This window comes from Lagopus leucura, unplaced genomic scaffold (genome assembly GCF_019238085.1).
Source record: "Lagopus leucura isolate 7727_CA_CO unplaced genomic scaffold, USGS_WTPT01 Super-Scaffold_100017, whole genome shotgun sequence".
NCBI lineage: Eukaryota > Metazoa > Chordata > Aves > Galliformes > Phasianidae > Lagopus > Lagopus leucura.
This window is the reverse complement of record NW_024962271.1, coordinates 10571544-10592915: the sequence shown is the minus strand read 5'-3', so window position 1 is coordinate 10592915 and position 21372 is coordinate 10571544. Positions and strand designations below refer to the sequence as shown.

The following is a 21372-nucleotide window of genomic DNA, read 5'->3' as shown; positions in this document are numbered from 1 at the left end:
AGGGAACTGGGCTTGTTTAGCTAGGAGAAGTCTCCAAGGAGACCTCATTGTGTCCTTCCAGTGCTTGAAGGGAGCGTATAAACAGGAGGGGGAACAGCTGTTTATGAGGGTGGACAGGACAAGGGGGAATAGCTTTAAACTGAGACAGGAGATGTTTAGGTTAGATATTAGGAGGAAGTTTTTCACACAGAGGGTGGTGACGCACTGGAACAGGTTGCCCAAGGAGGTTGTGGACGCCCCATCCCTGGAGGCATTCAAGGCCAGGCTGGATGTGGCTCTGGGCAGCCTGGTCCAGTGGTTGGCGACCCTGCACATAGCAAGAGGGTTGAAACTACATGAGCACTATGGTCCTTTTCCACCCAGGCCATTCTGTGACTCCTGGAAACCACTTAAGAAAGACTGCAGCATTCTGGGGACTATCGTTCCTGCAGTTTTCCTATGGTTCTCCCTTAGCAGCTGTCTCAGTTCCGTCAGTTCCGTGCATGATGTCATGATATGGAATACATATAGAAAACCATGACAGTATACCTCTACAGTGTACACTTACCTGTACGCTGTACCAGTTACTCTGTACACTTGTGTATCTGTTAGGATTTTCCTCTGAATATTCAATCACTCCAGGAAAAAGCCCTAGGGAATGGATGCCAAGGAACAGCAAGGCTAGACAGCATGATTTGTGGTGACTAAGGCACTAGGCCACTCTGTGCAAAGAGCCAGCACCATTCAGAAGAGCTAAGCAATGAAGCTCTGATATCTGCTGGTATGGCAATGGAGGACCATCAGAGGGGGAATCTAAGTACAGCCAACTTGTGATGGTGTTTTCTGACCCCTTCCCTCGGGTAGCTACTTAACAGTATCCCTTCAAAAAGGAACAAACTAGAAGGAGAAAAGAATGGGGGAGAGAGAGTGGTACTCCTGCTGATAGTTCAGTGTTTGTATGTGCATCCATCTGAGGGTGAGCACTCCTTTCTGAATCACTTTGTGAAACATAACAGCTGGTTCATGTTCTGTGAGAAGTATTAATGGAAAATCAATGATAGCCAAAAGGAGTAGGAAAAAAAACACTAAAGCAGCACAAAATGGTGTTGAAGTGGAAATGTTCAAACAATAGAGAATAAGCTAAATTGCAAAAAGTGTTTGAGAGTCTGAATGCCTTTTTTAAACACCAAAGACTCAGAGGCAAAGACTACTGCAGTTAAAGCTCTGAGCTGGGATGTGGATAGCTGCAGAAGAAAGGCAATTCTGTATAATTATTAGAACGAGAAAAGTTATTGTTCCTTTTTCAAAGTGTAGACCACCAATGTCATTTAAGTACATAGAATATTGAGATAAAAACGGTCGTTCAGTATGTTTGTCTCATTTCTGTGTTAGCCTGAGTTTGTAAAAATGTCTTTTATTTTTATTATAAGATTTCAGCTTGAATTTCTTCCCATCAAGGTTGTCATATTTTCTGAAAAGCGAGATGATAAAGGTATGCATTATGCTACATAATATATATGATATACATTACGATTAATGTACACCAGAGTTTGTACTGAACAGCTATTGTCATTCTGTGAAAATTACTGAAAGCACTAAACATATTTTCTGAACTTAATTCTTAACTAATTTTTCTAGCTTTGTGGGATTGTTCTCTCTTTGTTAAGACTAGCCAACAATCTGCAAAGCACAGTAGCAAAGCAGATCTGCAAAAAGATACGTATACATTTTACTTTGCACTGTACTGTAGTGTGCTTACCTTTCTTAAAAATATGTATTTTAGAATAGATGTGCATTAAATAATGAAATGTTTCAGAAAACATGTCTGAGGACAGGAATAACTGTGCTCCCTTCTATATTTACAAAATAGAAAATTATTTTAAAAGAAAGACTTCGTACATGCAAAACAGTCCCCAAGATATATTAGTTGGTTCTGCTCCTTGCCCTGTAAACTTCTGCCTTAATTTTCAGGCTGAACTGACCTTGCACAAACTTAGCCAACCTGAGCAATCTTCTTCCAGATGGGTGCTTCATTATTTAAGTGATACTGCACTGTTAAGCTCCTTCAGAAATTGCCATGCCAACCAACGTCTGGTCCTCAGATCCTTATCTCCTGTAAGTAGAAAACATTGTACAGACAGAGAGCTGATTCTGTTAGCTCTGGGGAGATTCACACAGATTTGAAATGTTAATCATTGCAGTTCAGAACACTCTACAAACTTCTGCCCTGAAAATGGTCCTGCTTCATGTATGAAGTTGTTTAAATGTTCACGATATTAAATATTTTTGTTAGATTTGATGACAAATAAGCTTTAATCTTTTCAGTTTCTATACTGCACCTTTTTTTTTATTTTAAGCAGAACAAAACAAGTTCTGCACATTTATATTTCCAAGTTACACTGTGCTACCATGTTATGAATGAGACTTCCACCCCTTTCCTTCTGTTTATCCATAAAAAGAGAAAGTCAGCTGAAGCACCCAAGAAAACTGACTCTGCTCAAGGAAGACGACAAGCAGAAACAGCTCAGCTTAATCACTGCACGCCGCATAATGAGAGGATTTTAAAATAACATTTTAAAAAACTTACTGTGGCTTCTACAGAGAGCAGGGGGAATTTATAACAGCATTTGTTTCCCACCTAACTTGACGATTGTTAGTGAGTTTCACTTTCCAGACAGAAACATGTTCCTGGAGGCAAGACAGAGGCAGACCCCACTCTCTCTCTCTCTCTCTCTCTCTCTTTTTTTTTTTTAAAAAAAAAAAAAAAAACAGCTTAAGAATTTCACACCTCACTAAGTGCCAAATTTAATTTGCTATTTTTTTTATAAAGACTATTTGCACAGTGAGGAGGCTGTTGGTTTAAGCAGGGCCTGAAAAGACTTTGAGCATTTAGAAGCGTGCAGCAGAGCATGCCAAATTAAGCTGGTAGTCTAAGTGCAGGCAGTTTCTTTGATTTTTCACTAATTTATTGCATGTGTAATTATTTAAAGAATTACACATGGAGCTAAAAGAAAATTCTCTGATCTGACTGGGAAATGATCCATTTAAGCTTAACAAGTATGTATGATACTGTGACAGTTACAGAATCACAGTATAGTTAAGATTGTAAGGGGCTTCTGGAGATCTTCTTCCCCACTCCCCTCCATCAAAGTTATCTGAATGAGAACTTTTCTAATGGCGTGAAAGATATTTTATACATTCCTGTGTACATGACTGTTTGGGAGGAGTTTTCTTCATTAACAGACTGTGTTTACAACTTTTGACATTTTGTTATTTGTTCAGTCAGCAACTTCCATTACAGTCTCTGCTCCTCCATATCACTGTGTATCTGAGGTGATCTTCAGGTTCTAGATAAAAGAGACTACAATGGTGTTAGAGAAAACATTTCTGATTTGTGGATCTACTAATATGAGTAAGCAAACTAGGAAAGAAGGAAGGAAGTGGACAGTGTATGAGACATCACCCCAAAAAGACACAGGAAATGAGAGTCAGAGCAGAGAAATGGATCAAAACTCAGGAGTTTAACTACAGCCTTCTACCTGGTACCAGTGTTGTCTGCACCCATGGTGCAAGCTCTTCTTTGCTTTGGAAGAACATTCCAACTTCTTGTTAAAATCTACTAGTCTTTTCTTGTTGAGTAAGTAATCTCATATTGTAGATAATGACCATACTAAGATATTCTCATGTGTATTAGTAAATTAGGCCTATGCATTTGATGATCCTTGTGGGTCTCTTTCAGCTTAGGATGTTCTATAATTACCAAAGCTATGGACTAACTATTTAGCTTTGTGTAAAACCTGCCTAAGATTTGTTTGAGCTTTCAACAACCACGTAGCCACAGTCAGCTTGCCACATACTTAATAGCATGCTCACCCAACTGGTTATGGGAGAACTGGTTTAGGATTATGCTAACACAGCAGTGTTGTTTCAGTTAGCCTCACAATGTGGACAGACCTGGTGCATCATTTTGTGGAGATCAAATAGCTGTATTTGTGGGGGTGCAGTTGCAGGTACTTCCATGAGAAGAGAGCACCAAAACTGCTTGTCTCTGTGTGAAAGTATATTTCAGAGATGAGACAGGCTACTGGTATGAGGGAAAGAGAGCAGAAAGCACACGTTACTTGCCTTAATAGCACTGTCAAGAACTTTTGGCTTTCCTCCTTCAAAAGCATTTGAGAAGCAAACAGAGGGGACAGCTTAAAATAAAAGTTGCTCTAGTGGGTGAGATGTGGAGGCAGGTCATCCTCAAGCTGCACTTTAATTGTATCACGATGGATTATCCCCCATCTGACACACTCTTAGCTCTTTAAAAATCCAAGCACAAGATGTTTAGCTTAAAATTATTTAACAATATTTTTATTCTGTTAAGATCTTTTTTTCCCCAGTGTAAGTAAATATGCTTAGCCCCCAGCTTGTGCTGCTGCTGCCTTGCTGCTGGAATGCACAGAGTAACTCTTTTGTTTCGAGTGGAACCTTGGTAGTGCATGAGCCTGTTACTGGAAATTTTGAGAGTATGTTTTGCATCAGAAATCTTTATTCAGTTAATTCTGTTGTGGACCTATTAAGAACCAATTCTTTAATACTTACTGAAGCAAAATTCTCTTCGAACATGTCAATGGAAAACAATTTCTGCCACAGGTTTACAGTTGCAACAGGAGTGAAACACATCCTTATGCATATTTAATCTTCTGCAGAAATAACAGCAACAACAAAAAAAAAAAACCACCTGCACTTAATAGGAATTCAGAGACTTTAAAAAAAAGTAAATAATTCCTATCTGAAACTGACAGGGTTTTACATCTAGAAATGTTTTTTCTTCTGTATTAAAAGTACCCAGTTTTCAGGGCTAATCAATATGAACTGTGTGAACAAAGGGTGATACTTGACCATAGTGGAATTCATCCTCTAAGAGATGTAGCATGTAACACCTCAACAAACTAGGATTTAACAGTTCATGCATAACAGAGTATTACATAACAGAGTATAAATAACAGAGTATTAAATTTTACCCTAAATGCATTAAAACTATGATCATAGTTTGAATAACAAAAAACAACAAACATACAAAAAACAGCAGCAACAAAAATTAATGAAAACTTCTGGTCACAGATGTAACTGGATTGCTGCACATGATGGGCCTGAGTTTCTGCTCTGCTTCTACTTGAAAAATAACATTCTCATGCCTAACTAAGTTTATTGCCTCTTTTAAAATTCCTTTAACAAAATATCCCCCATGTCCAATTCTTTTTCTTTGTGAATGATGTCTGCCTGTTCTAAACTTCTGTTTTCAGTTGAGACGTTTTTAAAGCAGTATTTGATTTGTCTGAATTAAGCTGCCCATAATTCTTGATCATCTTTGACAACTAGTTGTCTAACTACGCTGCATTCAGCTTTGCCAGCATATGTGGTTTGCACACTTATTCAGTAGCTGTGCTGTTTTGTGTCAGCAATGCTGGAAATAGATGTTACCTGCTAAAGAATAGCTCTGGTGGGGAAAAGCAGAAAGGGCATTAAGACTTATCTTTCTTGGCACAGATATCTCCACAGTAAACTTGTTTTATGTTGCAAATGTAGGTTCTTGAAGCAAAACTTTAGCCCTTGTTAAAAGTAGTAGTTCTCTGAATTATCAGGTTAAAACACAAATGTATGAGCTCTGATGCATGCAGAATGGCTCTGCTCATTGAAGTAGTGCAAAGCAAATGATTTTTTTTGATAATCAGAAACTGATCCAGTGCATGTTGTCCAGCTCTGATCTGAAGGTGCCTTGGTTGCAGTGCGGGGACAAACACCCTTAACAATCTTTTGCAGAGAGCACCTTTAGAATGTTTTTCCTGGGAAGTCAGTGAACAAATTTCTCACTTCCAAGAGCCCCCTGCTGCTGAGAGGGTTGCAGTGCCCCGGTGCTACTAACAGTCACAACGGGAGCTTTGCAAATTAAAATCACCCTTTTTCTTTTGGTGCTAAATGGGGACTTTCAGAAGTACTGCAATGTTACTTTGCACAAGAAGACTTCTAACGCCAGTATACGATTAGAAATATTACAAGTAGACAATATGAGGGCGTTCTGTGAAAGTTTTCTAAAGTGCATTGCCTTTCTGTTGCTCTCAGGTGCTTGTGAACAACCATGTTTGCTGTACCTGAATCTTCACACCTGCACATTTAAAATCAAAACTTCAAAAGTTTGCTTCACTTCAAATATATCAGTGAAAAGAATTTAGCAGTATTTTGGTGTCACTGAGAGCAAAGTAGCAGCCTTATGTAATTCTTGATTTTGTTCCATATTCTTTTAAATTACTTCTGCTTTCATTTACTGTAATCACTTCTAATAATCCTAATTAAGACAAATGCATTTAATGTTTTCTTTTAGAAGTAAATCTGCAGTAGCAACTGTCCTTGGCTAACACTTTAGGAAAACAGGCATTTTAAATTTCTTTGCATCTTGCATTAAAAATATCATAACAGATAGAGAAATAGAGAGAATTTTTCCTTAGGTATGCCAGATCTGCTTGCTTTCGAAGAGCTGTTATTGCCAGAGGTCCAAAATGGGCCAAGTCAAATTAGCACTAATTAGCACTTCAGCATCAGTTGTGCTGTAAATAGTGCATTTACCGCAACTTACTACTGCCTCATTGTGGTAGCCTGTGAATAAATCCACAAGCACCTAGCAGATGCTCAGACTTTAAAGGGATATAAACCGTGCTGCTAACTAGGTAGCCTAATAATCCAGATTTATGAGAACACCTGATATGATAATTTTTAAAAATATATATATATATGTACTACTTTCTGCTGCCATGGTGTGTGAATAAAGCATTAATATTGAGACTGCAACTACACATGGCACAGGGTTAATTAGCTTCTGTTTTCTAAAACATTGTTCAAAATTTCACTAAATTCTATCCAACAATTGCTTTACCATAAAGCAATTTATAGTTGCTTTATATAGTTATACTAGCTTATATAGTTTATAAACAAGCATCTAGAAGTTTTATTTACATGAAAGGGCTTCTTTGCTCAAGCTTCTGCCTGCATGCTTGCCCAGATCCCCCCTCCCATTTAAAAAGCCTAGAGTGAAGGTGGTGGAAAAGAAATGATGTGGAGGGTCTCTTCACAAACCAAGGGGCTGCACATTCTTTTGCAAAATTCAGTGATGCTTCTCTTTGGCTGCATGAACAGCTGTGGCAACAGCCCTAAGCAGGAGGAAGAAGTGTGGATACAGTGGCAGATGAGATGGAGCAGGAGAGAGTAGACAGCATTTGGTTGAGCAGTTGGATAGGGATGAATTTAAAGCAACAGAGATTTGGCAGGAGGGTTTTGAAAATGGTCAGAGCATGGAATAGAAATAGTAGCATGTCCCATGATGCTGACAAAAGACCACTGAAAGCCTGATTGGAAAGAGCTGCATAAGGACTCTTAAAGATGTTTAATCTGAACAATGTTTCTAATGCTAATGAGAGTGGACATGCTTTCTAGGACTACTCTAAGCTTGTTTTTATGTTTTAATCATACTAAAGTTTTTGACAGCAAGAAAACAAATGAATTGCCTCTGCCTCCTCCCAGAAACCATGACAGAGAGAAGAGCTTTGATTTTCTCTGATTTAGAAAACTGCTAATGCCCAAATATTTAAAGAAAAAAAAAAAAAGTTCTTCTAATGCATCATCATAAAGGACTGCCTCCATTTCTTTCAGTGAACATCTTATCCAAGGGGATGAAACCTTTCAGTAGTAAAGCAAGAAAATTGCTTTGGAATGGATAAGTTCACTGGTCATCCATCTACTGCATTTTAAAACAGTAAATGGTCTTTCTGACATCTCTTCCCACCAAATATCAGTTCTCATTTTCAGAGACTCTGTCTGATAATTGTATACATTAGGGAATGCTGCTTAGAAGTAATAAAACATGCTACGGATGTGATGAAATAAAATTAATCTATAATGCCATGGAGGAAGCATATGTTGAATGCTTCTCCCAGGGATAACGGGGGTATTTAATCACCAAAGCTTTGGGTTTTGGCCTTTAAAGTGTTTGATTACATACATTTAAGAGTCCTAGCCCCTAGGGTATTACAAAGAAGTTTGAAAAGGTTGGGGCTGGATTGTTGCACACTGCCGATATTTATTGGTTCTGATATTCACTAAAACTTGAATAAAAAACATTAAATATCACACTTTGCGTTTATAATTTCTGTTGTGATAAAGTCAGAAAAAAAAATGGCTTTTTTGTTTCTGAATTTTAACTGTGAAAATGATAATATGAGAGATGATGATGATTCAGTATTATATTTTCACTTCTCTTGACTATGAGTAGCATTACCTGCCTGCCTTAGTGTTTAAATAAGTTTTGCTCTCTGGTTATTATTGTTATTACTCCTACTTTCTCACACAAAACATAAGACCAATTTGGCATAAATCCTTTACATAAATGGTATTTTAAAATGCTACCAGGGCTAAAGATCGATCTTTTCCATGATCCTTGGTGATTCTATGATTCAATAAATCCTTCTGAGCAATAACATCCAGGAGGGTTTAATGGAGCCATCATTAAACACAAACATTGAAGAAGATGGAGAAATGCTTCTGTGTATGATGCCTGCAGTGTAGAAGGGAACAGAGCAAGGAGAACTTCTGTAATTTACTATCATATGAAAAAAAAAAAAAAAAGAATTAAAACACATCACTTAAACCAAAGCCCAGTAAAACCTGTGGGAGGCTTTCTGTTAACTTCAATGCTCACTAGGCCTGGTCGATAGATTTCTAAAATATAAAGCTTTTCACATTGTGTGTTGAAGAGATTTTTCATGCAGTGGACACACAGAATGAAATCTTTTATTCTCTCTTTCCTGGATTTGTCCTTGAAGAATACTCCAGAGCTGAATGTCGCTTAACTTTGCGCAAAGTTGGATTCTAATCTGAACTTTGAGGACAGAATCTTCCTGTTTGTTGTGACATGTAATTTCTTTCTCATTTGCTGCTCTTTTCTTGGTTATCTGCAGGACAAAGGATTCTGAACCTCAAATAGAACTGCAGATGGAAATGGACCATGAGGGCCCATTTCTCTCTACCACATCAGAAGTGCTTGCTGCTTCCCTTCTGGAGTCACAGTTGTATGTGCAGAGTTGCTTTTAAACACAGATGCCGGTGAGTGTAATTTTTTCTCAGCATGAACGTGCAAGATAGAATAACTAGTAAAAAAAGTTAAGATCTGTGTTTCAGGTAGTTAGATATGAAGACACCAGCATGTTGGTGTAGCTTCCTCATTGATTTTGTCATCTGTTATTTGGCTTCCTAAATTCTTCTTTGAACCAAGCACTTACATATGGAGGTACGTAAATCAAAGACCACAACAACTGTGTGGATCTGTATTCAGTGGTACCAGAGCCCCTTGGGGACTACATCAGTGATGTGAATGGTTCAGGAAAGTGGAAGGGTTCTTTGCAGTACCACACGTGGAGCCAGGCAGGAGCAGGGCCCAGCCTGTCCACAGGGGAGATGGCTCACTCCCATTCACAAATAAAACACCATTGCTGAAGAGAAATTATCCACACTTGCTTTCTCAGCGTTACAAATATTTACTTCAAATCAGCTTTAATGTTTACTATGAGTGGATGAGTATATCTTGAACAATTAAAGTTCAGCTCAATCCTATTATCAAGCCACATAAGGGTTTTAGACAGTGAACTACCTAAAGTGTAACCTTCTCTGTTGTGCTAAACACAGGAGAAATAACAGATATGTAGCCAGGCCAATGATTCTGCATCAAAACTGACTTGTTTAAACATAGTTACGTTTTTTATGTATTCAGCCAAAATCAGCTCGGAAAGTCAATTGAACAGTTTACTGTGGCACTTCCAGCATCTTGCCTAAAAAGTGAGGCTGATATCTTTGGCAAGTGCTGAAGCAGCAGCTGGTAGCCATGAATATTTTTGCTGCACAGAAAAGCAGCAAGCTGTTTCTCATGGTACTCAAAGCTGTAGGCTCCTGAGCAGTACCGTCAAGGTCTCTCATAGGAAAAGCATTCCTGCTTTTGTGCCCCTCACAAGGCTGTCAGTGCCATCACAGCTTTGGCAATACACGGCTTCTGTCACCACGCAATTCTGTGTGTTCACAGAAACAAAGGTCTTTATCATGTGATTGCTGTTAGTGCGTTGTATAGATAAAATGGTTGCATTTTGTTTTTCACCCACTCATTAAAGCAACTCTTCAGTTTCTTTGTTTCTTTGCAGTTGAGAGAGATGAGTTTAGGAGGATGCAGATGAAAATAGTGCATGGAAAGAAATTTTCAATGAGGTCGCTTTGCTTGTTTCTTCAGATAAGGAGAAGGTTAAGGACAACTATTCAGGCTTGCTGACAACATGGGTCTCTAGTAAAAGGTAGAGATTCTCAAATATTCATTAGATGGCTTATATCTGGAATGTCATAATGTTTTTCAAATCCATTTTTTGCCATCCATTTTTCTCTTTTCTCACGCAATTCAATAGATTGGAAAAAAATGTATTTGTTTATGGGAAGGCTTTTCTCTTAAAAGCATTTAGACTGATACAAAGAACATAACAACATTAACACATCATTGTTCTAATCCTGATTTCGTTTTCAGTCTGCTTTGCCCTTATGTGAAATGCTATGCTATGTTTAGGGCAATGGAAAGTGGCTCCATTTGTGTGCTTCTAAAAAATCCTGTATGTGTTTGGAAGTTTGCCACCACTTAGTTGTCTCAGGGTGCTTGGAGTCATTTGTTCTGGAACAGCTGTGCCCAAACTCCAAAGGAGGGTTCCAAAGGGGATAAAGAGACCCATGAGTTGAGGGGGCTCTGCAAATGAAGTCAGTGAGACTTATGAGAATCAACAGCACACCTTGCTTCTTTGGATTTCATAAAAATATCACTGTTCCAATTGCGGTTCTGTCTTGTGATCTGCCCCTCAAATATGTTCTTTTTCCAGAAAAAGTAATTTGTGTCTTTGTAGGTATATTCTGACAAAATAACAACAATATGGGTATATTTGATTGATCTTTCACAAGTTGTCTATTTGTCACAACAAAGCTGAAAAGACATTGATGGAAAATGAAACAAAAAAACTGTAGTCATGAACGGTCAGTTCATGTAAAGTTTTCTAGAATTTTCTGTGGTAAAAGACACAATATTTCTAAAGAAAGTGATACAAAATGATTTCTACAGCTCAGAAAAAATGTCTTTATTAAAAAATAATTTTGCAACTGTTTCAGTAGGGCTGGAAGTCACAGTATTTTCCCTTTAAGAGACTGGATGGTGAACTGTGGCTTGCAACTCACAGGCTAGCTGCTCTCAGCGTGTCTGATCCCCACCATGCACCAGAGCCCTGTAAGTGCTGATGCTGTGGCAGTGTCCTGCCTACAAAATTAGGAATTGTCCTCTTTCTTGTCCATGCTGTGATATGTTTTCCTACAGTCCCGTGTGAAACTGTAGGTGCTTTTTGTCTTTTGACTCCAAGCAAAAAAAGCTTTTTAATCAGAGCTCAGACTCCCACTGACCTCAGCAAATGCAAAGTGCATTATGTTATCAAATGAGAAAATTTCAAAAGAAAAATAATACAAAGAGATAATCTAGCTGTCAATGACCAACCCTACGAACAGATTTCTTAAAGATGACCTTAGCTGCTCTCCACTCTCCACTTAACTTTCAAAGTAGAAGAAAACATGGGCTAAATAGTCCCTGAGCTGTGCATGATGGTAACACTGCTTCACAAGCAGCAGCTCCCCAGTGAGCTGGCGCTAGTGCTGAGAATGTTGTTCCACACTGTGTTATTTCTAGTCCTGATGTTTTGCTCCTTTTTTTTTTTTTTTTTTTTTTTTTAAAGAGATTGATGAATAGAAGACCCTGAATGAAGTGGTTTGGCATTTGTTTTCTGATGTGGCAAACAACAAACGTTGCTGTGTTCAAGGCCTCCTTAATCCTCAGCAGCATTAAACTAGCTATGTCCTGTCATTACGAAACATTGGAGATATTTTTTTTCATTAGCTGCGAAGTAGAATTTGACAAGAAAAGCTCTTGGAGAACAACAGACATTAAGAGACTCCTTATACATTTGAATAGGGCATTTATAGGTTATTTTTATTATCAGATTTTTGTCAGGGGGCAAAAAACTTACTTTTTAAAAACTCTTGCTCTGTTACTCTTGTGAGATTTGCCTTCAAGCTAGGCTAAATTCTTCGCCACTAAATTCTTCATGCACTCATGCTGGGTGCTGCATGGCGTCTTACATTCAAAACAGCAAAGACATCCTGTAGTACTGACTGTCTGAAGACGAGCAGCCTGTTCAGCACTGCAGGACCCTACTTTGTCCTGCCCCGTTTCCAGCTGCCACCAGGCAGATGTCAACAGGTGAAGGGCTCTGAGGGAGCCTTCCTGTTCACCCGTTGTGTCCCACAGAGCTGCTCACATGAAATGCAGCTCTGGCCATGCACAGCTACTTCACTCTTGTAATCTGAGCACCCTGCATTTTCTGTTTAAGTTGTGATCCTGTTGAACTAGCTTGTTTTTCCCTGTGTGCTGTGGCCTTATCACATGAAAAGAAGATTGAACTCTCAGTGATACATACATACAATAGAGTTATTTTCCTTTACTTACTTTTTTTTTTTTTGAGTGATGAATCATGTGCATTTGTGTGTCAAAATATGTACCTCAAGTTCTGTAAAGGTAAGAAAATGTAATGTATATATGCAGTAAAGCATCACAGTTTTGTGCTGATAGTGATTACTCACTATGGAGCCTGGACAGGAGAGGTATAGTAAATGGTGGCATTTATGGAGAAGCCATTTGTCCGTTAGTGTCACTCAGCACAACTGAAAACTCAGTGCAACTTCAGCTGCATCCGAAATCTGTTGCCCTTTGTTTGTAGACTGATTCTGGTATTTGAAACATTATGAGTACTGCACTGTTCAGGTGTCCAGAATTTGAAACATAATCAATTATAACTGCTATAGGTATGGGCTTTTATAATTGTGAGGTTCTAATGACAGTTGCAAGGGAAAGCACCAGGAACTTTCAGCTATTCTTTATTTGTAGACATTTCTATACAGTCTTAAAATAGCAGTAATTGGTGCAGTAAAAATAGATACAGCACAATCTCTGCTGCTACAGAAAGCAACTATACAGATAGATAGGTAATGTTACAAATAAAAAAAATGAGATGTGGTACAAAAATGCAAGTCATGCTTTTAGATAGAAGATAGTTGGTTTCGCTACACTGGCTTCTAATGGCAATTTCTTCACAGGATGCTTTGGAAGTGATGGATTGAGGTGCACACATAATGACCTGTTCCAGTCAGAAACTGAGAGCCTCAGAAGGATTTGCCAACCAGATCTACAGAATGAGATGTGAGTATATACAAGAGCAGTGCTAGTACATTCTGCATGTCTGTCTTCCTGCCAAAACAAGTTAAAAAAAAGTCAAGACTGTGCATTTTGGGGGATTAATTATCTGAGATTTTTCTTTAATTTATTACCAACAAAAATAGTGTTCACTTTGTTTTATTTTACAGGAAAACCCACATAATCTTTAAAAGGCATAAATAAAATGAATTCCACATAGGCTGTGGGTCTCTGCAACAGCTGTTTGTGTGACACTATATCTTAACTGCATGTGTTTAATCTTTCTTTTTTCCTGAGCAGCTGTCTCAATCTATCAAAATATTTGTAAATGGATTCAGTTTCTGGTGAAATTTGCTTTCACCAGCACAACAGAGAGACAGGGAAGACTTATGCCCTGTGGGAAGGAAAAAAAAAATTTGTTTTCCATTCCAGGTTGAACAGATCAGTCCTAAGGCATTTGCCATGAAGCCTCTGTGAATCTAGTGTTCTCACTTAACAGCTATCTCATTTATTGGAGGTGGTGTTTCACTTCTTTAGATAGATTTTTCTGCAACTGAACAAGCATAAGCAAAATGGTAGATGATGGACGGTTGTCCATTTCCGTAGAAGGAGAAATTCACCTTGAAAAGAGGGATATTTGGTGTCTTATCCATTTTTAGCCCTGATTTGTTATGTCCTTATCTTATTTTCCATCTGTGTGTGATGGGTTAATGCTCCATTCCTGCATTTAGGAAGCCCTCTGTAGTCTGAGGGTGCCTGCGGGCTGCTGACAACTTACTACTGTAATGAAACAGATAAGCTGGTAACAACTTCCTATCACTTCTCCAGTAAATTGTGTATGCAATAGCCTAGCCTCCTTGTAATTGACCCTGACAGTACAGGCAGGGGAGGAGAATCACCAAAGCTCCTTGGCCTTCCAAGTCCATTGCTGCCATTCTTGTGAGATAGCGAAGATACCTGCGTTAAGCTCACTACATAGGAAGGAGTGATGTTAAGTCTTGATAAAATGGCAGTGAGGACAGTTACCTCATTAGAAGGTATCTCTTAACTGCTCTCTAGAGCTATCCTGGAGGAAATTAATTCACTAAAAGCACAAGACATGGGATCGTTGTAGGAATGAAAGCATGCAGGTCAGCATTGCCTACTAACATGCTCATGCAGGCTTGTCTCACAACTTCTGCACCTCCAGTCTGGTCAAAACTGTGCACCTGAGGTTGTAGAAATCCACATGCTTTGATTGCACCCTGAATGAAGTAAGCCTTACAGCTCAAATCAATATATTGAACCTTAGCTCTGCCTATAAAACAGAAAATCCATACATCAAGTCTATTTTTAAGCCCTGAACTATTGCAACAAAAGTTAGTTTTGTGTGTTTGATAAAGCAAGGTGATTTCTGTGTGTGTGTGATTACCTGAGGTCTCACAGAAGGGCTTGCAGGGGGAGGAGATGGCTGGGTTAGTTGTATAGCTTCGTTGATGTTTCAGCCTGGGCTGAAGCTACTTTTGGGTTGACTGAAGCAAAGAATCGTGGTTTTACATAGAGGCAGTACCAAGTGATGACTGCACTGTATGTTTACTCATTCTTCATCCTAAATTAGGATACAGGTAAGCCACAACTTTGTTACAGAGCAGAACAGTAGGCAGCCACCCTATCTTGGCTCTTTTGTGTCTGTGTCCCAGCTGGGACCACTGCTACTCTTGGTGCTCCCAGCTGTATCTTGAGGCAGGTGTTGGGGATGTAGTAAGACCAGCACTTGCAGTCACGTTAATTTAGTTTTGACCACTGATGTCAGAATTGCGTGCGGGGACTTCACTATAAATGAGTCAGACCAGTCATTATTTCACTTATGGGTCATCTGGCATTTCGGACCTCGGATTCATTGGTTAAGTGGCCAGATGTCCTGAAGTTGTTGTGTACAGCTGAACAATTCACTATCCGCCACATAGAAATGGCAAAGGCCTCCCTTTTTATTAGGATAAAACCGCCAGTTTTATTGGCTGGCTTTTTGCCTTGATCATATTTGCAGTGTTACACTCGACCCATTTAATCATTTCAGTAGCGAGCTGTGGATACTCTGTGAAAGCAGTTCCGATTTCCAGCCTGAAGAATAGGTAGCTATTTAATAGAAATGGAGGAATAATTATTTTTCATATTAAAATGTGAATATGTGACAGCTCACTGTAACAGCTGACAGCTCATTTTGCTGCAGGCAAAATACATCTTTGATAAAGTACATTGCCAAAATGAACACCGCACTATCAAATCGCTGCTTTTGTTCCTGTGTACAAGACATGGTTTTAGGTGATTGTACATAAAAGAATCCACTACAGATGCTAGAAACAGAAGCTAAATCAAAAAGCCATGAAGCCAGGAATCAGCCTGAATCCAATGAATCAAATAACTGGTAAACAAGGTATCCCTATAGCCTCGCTGCCAGGCTGTTTCTCAGGCTGTGGTCTGTGGGACATCAGAAGGTCTTCTGTCAAAGCAGCTGGGAAAGAAAGGAAATCCCTTTTAAGAAGAGCTGACACACATTCCTGCAAGTTGCGAGCAAAGTATGTGTGGGTGTGAAGTCAGCAGTGTATATTTGTATTTTAATTGGTTGCAAATAAACGTTTTGTTGGCAGCTCAACAGATGATGATCTTGGGAAAAAAAGATGTTCCCTTGCTCCAAAGGTGCAATTTAAAACAGTGTTCTAGGAAATGCAGCTGTATTCCTGTGAGTGTGCTGTCTTGGTCCACTATGCCTGCCATGTCCCTGAGAAACTCAGCAGAGCTTCCGTCGTTCACCTTAACGACTGCACTTACCCACACTCATATCAGAGCCTTTTTCCTTTACTGGTTTTATTCCTTTCCACTAATGTAGAGAAAGACGAGTTTCTAGCACTGTCGTCCAGGAAAAGGTCCCGCAAATACCGCTCACCCACAAAAGGAGCAGGAGCTCTGCGGAGCGCACTGCCGGCTCGCCGCCTTCGGCCTGCCCTGCCCCTGGCCCGCGCTGTGGCTGCAGCTGCCGGCGCGGGGCAGCAGGTGGGGCTGGTGCTGCAGCAGCGAGGCGGGCTGCGCTCCGGCAGCGGGGCGAGGGAAGGATAGACAGAACGCTCCCACCGACTCCTGCTCTCCGCTGGTGCGATTCGTGTAGTTTAGGGAAAGGAAAACGGTAAATGTCAAGAACTTCCACTCAGAAATGTGAAAAACACCAGTCCTGTGGTCACAGCAGTATTTAGGGAGCTAAATTTCAGCAGGAGCCAGTCGTGGAGACTGGTTTTAATGTCCAGCCTGATCCCCTGGCTGAAAGAGATTTTATGGAAGCAGTGCAAACATTTGCTTGCTGAAGTTATGAAAACCTCTTCAAAGCTTCAGAGCACATGGTGATTTAAGAGCCTAACTGCCCTTTACCAGCTTAAAGTTTGATTTAGAGAGAGCTTTTTTTATGATTAATGAGAGAAATCTCTATGTCCTTGGAATCTCACTGGCTGTGAGTGTTCCTGGGCTGTAGCAGTATGCTGGAAGGCCCACAAATGACTCCATGCTCCCCTACTTGGGAGAGTGCTGGAGAAGCGAGAATGCATGCATGATGACAATGCTACAGGGGAATGTAATGGAAATAGTTTCAGATAAGCAGACAACCTTCAAGAGAAACGAGGTACTAGGACATGTTTGGATACATGGAAACTAAAGGGATGTTTAACAAACTGTATTTTTATTTTTTATTTTTTAGTTTAGCAGACAAAAAGGCAGTGTGTTAACAAATGAAATGGGAGAGTATTAATGTATGTAATATAGCTTATTTCAGATTCTTTCTCCTGCACTGGAAATCCATCATGATCCAATTGTATCAGTCCATTATCTCATTCTATCTATTAGCCTTGTGCAACCAAATCTTTAATTAATGTCAGCTGTTATACCTCAGCTGACTTCATCAAGCTGTGCCAACACATACCAGCTGTACACATTGGCATCCCTCTGCAGCCCTCCCAACTCTTCAACCTTTCCTGGGAAAGCCCTCCTTTGTTCAGCCAGTTTCTTGTCTTTAAGTACTGTGGCTTAATGTCCTTTTTGGTCTCGTGAAGATATTTTTTCAGCTTAGGTGCTCAAGCATCTCTCTCTAATTCAATTCTCTTTAGGTGACCTAACAGGAGTACAACTGTTTGTAAATAAGCATCGTATCTAACTACTTTGTAGCATACAGCATGTGGCTGAAAAGGCTCATATAAAAATCAGAGAAAATTCAAAATGATCATCTTGTTATTTTTCATTCTGGCTTGGGTAAATACTTTTTTTTAGCAGCCACAAACTTCTTTAAATATATTAGACCTCACAAATGGAAGCATAATACGTATTTCTACTTCTTTGCATATCAAAGGTGCTATATTTTTAAATATGAATAAAAATTTTCATAATTCAGCTACTTAAGCATTGATGTTAGTCTGGCTTTCAGAAGAACTTTGCTGCTGTTTGGACACCTCAGTGAGAAAACTACCAGTCCTTGAAAATGTGGATGAAAATAAGAGGCACTACTGCATTCTTCTTTGCTGATTTAAGGATGCCACAATGGTATTTACTCTTTCAAAAATCTTGAACTAACTGGATTTGTAGTGGTTTCTATTTAAATGCCAATAGCTGCTGCTAAGTAAAAGAAAACACTGTAAACCAGTGTCTCTGGGGAACTGCACGGAATGAATGTGTTAACTGTCTAAGCTGCTATGTATCAGCATGAATTTGTGGGTTAAATCATTATTTGTAATTTGAGATATCCTGAAAACCTTCTGAAGAGAGACCACAAAGAAACGGCACAATTATTTTTGTTTTGCCTAATGAGCCTGGAAAAGTAGAAGGTCACCTCAGAGTAGAATTTTTCAAGGATACCAGCGTTTCTTCATCCTACCGTGAGTGTCTGATAAAATGGCTGGATCTCAAAATGTGTTTGCTTCACTAATTGAAGGTCGTATTAGCATGAATGGATGTAACCTTAGTCAATGGCTACTCTTTCAATTCAGCATCAATTTTCTTACAAAGCAGATAGATGTTTTTCATAATACAGCCTCACCAAATCCAACACAGAATGGTAGACTCACACTTATGAATGATCTTTCCTGTTTTAAACAAGTAGAATGAATGACTTAAGGGAAATAAAATTCGTATACAGTAGGAAAGATGTAACAATGTGTATGTGCATGTATATGGAACATCGCACAACACTTTCTACAATGAGTTAAGGATTTGTTGATCTTAGGAGATAACGAATCAATTGGATTATAATGTGAGATTCAGTGAAGGTTTCCAGGGTCTTAGAAATGAATGCACTCTTTATGAATATGGAAGAGGTTTCCTTGTGGGATTCAGAAATGAGGTGACAGTGCAGCAGCTGGCCATCAGGGCTGTGTGACTTTTGGAGCAAGGGTATTTATCATCCATTGCTGCAAGCAGAAGTTTAAAATTTGGCATATACAATCATTTGTTAAACTGGCTCTGGTGCAAAAGAACTGTTGAATCAGTCCAGATACACAAGTAAAAATTTACATTGTTTAGGTTATATTGCAGGCAGGAATTCATTCCTTTGAAGATTCTGGTGCTGGTCAATGTCAGAAGCAGGATCCTTGCCTCAGTGATCCAATGCTCCTAACCGGTTTAGTTTTTTATGAACACAGTATGAACTAGTACTTCCTAGGTACTTAAAGCTTTCTACATTTATTTTAGTGTTCAAAAGTGCTTTGAGAAGGGGAATGACTCAGATTCATAACAATTTTAGATTCTGTTTGAGTAGCAAGAGGTTAAGTTCATTTTTAGAGTATTTGGAAAACAAAGCATTTTGAAATGAATCTTAGCTTATAAAACCATTATCCATAATCAAAATTCTCTGTAAATGTGTAAATGCTTTCCAGCATAATTATCTAGAATAGCTGCCTAGAAGTTACAGATAGCAGTCACTACAATGAGCAGCTACGAAGAGTGAAAATGAGTTTGTGTATAAAGTAGCTCTAGCAGGCCCCTGGACTAAAATCACCTGATTTCGTATAGCTCTGCTTAGTCCTACTCTGCCAGAGACACTCCCCTACCATTAGAAAGTTGTCTCCTTACTGATTTGGGACATAACAGAGGGTTAGATTAATGACATAACAGCTGAGATAACAGCATAATATAGGATCTTTGGAAGGGGATAAATTACAGCCTCCTTTCAGTGTCAGTGTGTGATGCTGGGAGACTCATACACCACAAGCTGGGTTTCTTGCAAGGACTGTAAATATTCATCAGGGCAACTGGGATAACTAATTGCAGTAGGTTTTTTTCCCCCTGCATTTGAATGAGAGGGAATTATAATTGTAAGTATAGTTGAAATTTGTTCAGCAAAAACAATTTGTGGCTATACAGGAGAATGCTGAGCAAGGAGATAACTGTGAAGGGATGCCTCTCTGTTTCTGAGTAATTGTGCAGCAGGATCCCAATGCAATTTGTTTGCTGTAGAATCTTCTTCACAGAACTATTTGCTGAAATTTGTGTGTTCCTGAGATGAAACACCCTGTAAAATCAGCATAGGGTTTCTTGCAACTTAATTTTCTACCTATCAACACAGTTCTTGATTACACTGAAAGTTTTCAAAAGAGATGCTGGAGTTTCCCTGCAGTAAAATTGTTACTTAAATCTTCATCCACTTGTTTGTGCACATAATGCTGCTTTCTGTGGACAGAAGCAGACAACCTACATGTGCTTTGTTCTCTCTTCAGAACCCTAGCATATGCTCAGTGGCATTGTATAAACCAAGACATTGGTGCAAGCACTGGTTTCCCAAATGCTGTCAGATGGTTTACCATGCTCTGGTGATGTATTTCTCATTGTTGGTTTTTATTTTGTTCTGCTATTTTAATAATAGGTCACAGGAAGAAAAGCCTCCTTACAATCACAATGTATGCCATGCATAAAACCTAATTTACAGCTGCAGGGGAACACTGTATTCTGGATTACCTACCTGTCAATTGTAGACAGTGCCTTTGACTCCAGAGTTGGAATGAGGGAAGAAATAGAAGTCTGCTTTTCTCTGCTCCCAGGTACTCTTCTACTCTGCAGTGCCACGATGAAATATTAATTACATCTATCAGAACAGGATTAAACGTGGAATGAATGATTAATTATTTGGCACTGGGATAGATTAAAGTTCTGTCCAGGGTTTATGTATTCATTAATTACTTGTTAAATCAAAACCAGACTACTGTCTTTGGAGAAGCTGGAAAAAAAGCAGCTCTGTTGGTGCAGCGGTTTGTACAATCAGTTTGTTATTTGGTGGTTCCTTCTATAACTAAATAATTGTCACAATAATAGATTATTCTACCTAACCATGATAAAGAATTCTTTACATGTGTAGTGCATGGTTTATTTCCTTGCAGGTTTTACCCTTTTATTATCTGTCTTGTCTGATGCTTTGAAATGGTTGCTGTCATAGGATTTAACATAACACATCCTTGATAAGTTTTTGCTATCACAACAGAAGGGAATGACTGGAATAGATTTACTTCTGCCCTTCAGCAGCAGGGAAACTCACTACCAAGAGAGCAGATGACTGTAAGCCTTCCCTGCCAGATGGTTACCTGCCCAGTGCCTCTGCCAATGTGTTCAAACCACACCAAAGTGTTATTACATGCCACATCTGTATTCTTTATCTGGGTATGATGGTAGATGGATCATATTTATGATTATTCCTGAAAGAGAGCATTTCTGAGCTGAAGAGATTCTTGAAGAACTTTGTGAAAACTCTGCTTTGTGTTAATAGTGCTGTACATGCAGAGATTGTGCTTCATGGCATTTTCACTGATTTTTTTTATTGATGCCAGTACGAATTACTGTCCTTTCTTGAATCTGTTGTCTCTTTATACATACAGTGTCACAGACTGGAGGCTATCAAGTGGGATCAGTTTTGTCCTGTCCTATCCACCTTAATGCCTTTATGATTATTATTTTACTGCTGGTCATGTTATTCTTCATCACTGCTTATCATATTCTATAACAGCTGTATTGCTCTGACTGGCAGAATAGAGGGCCTCGTGTTCTTATGT

General features: G+C 39.1%; 1 long non-coding RNA gene across 1 annotated transcript; it reads left to right on the top strand.

Annotated features, from left to right (window-relative positions):
• Window positions 1-2009: 2009 nt before the first annotated feature.
• Window positions 2010-13308, top strand: LOC122183131. The gene is made up of 3 exons (XR_006180107.1): window positions 2010-2094; window positions 8973-9117; window positions 13228-13308. It is a non-coding gene; the product is annotated as an uncharacterized LOC122183131 (long non-coding RNA).
• The last annotated feature ends 8064 nt before the right edge of the window (window positions 13309-21372 follow it).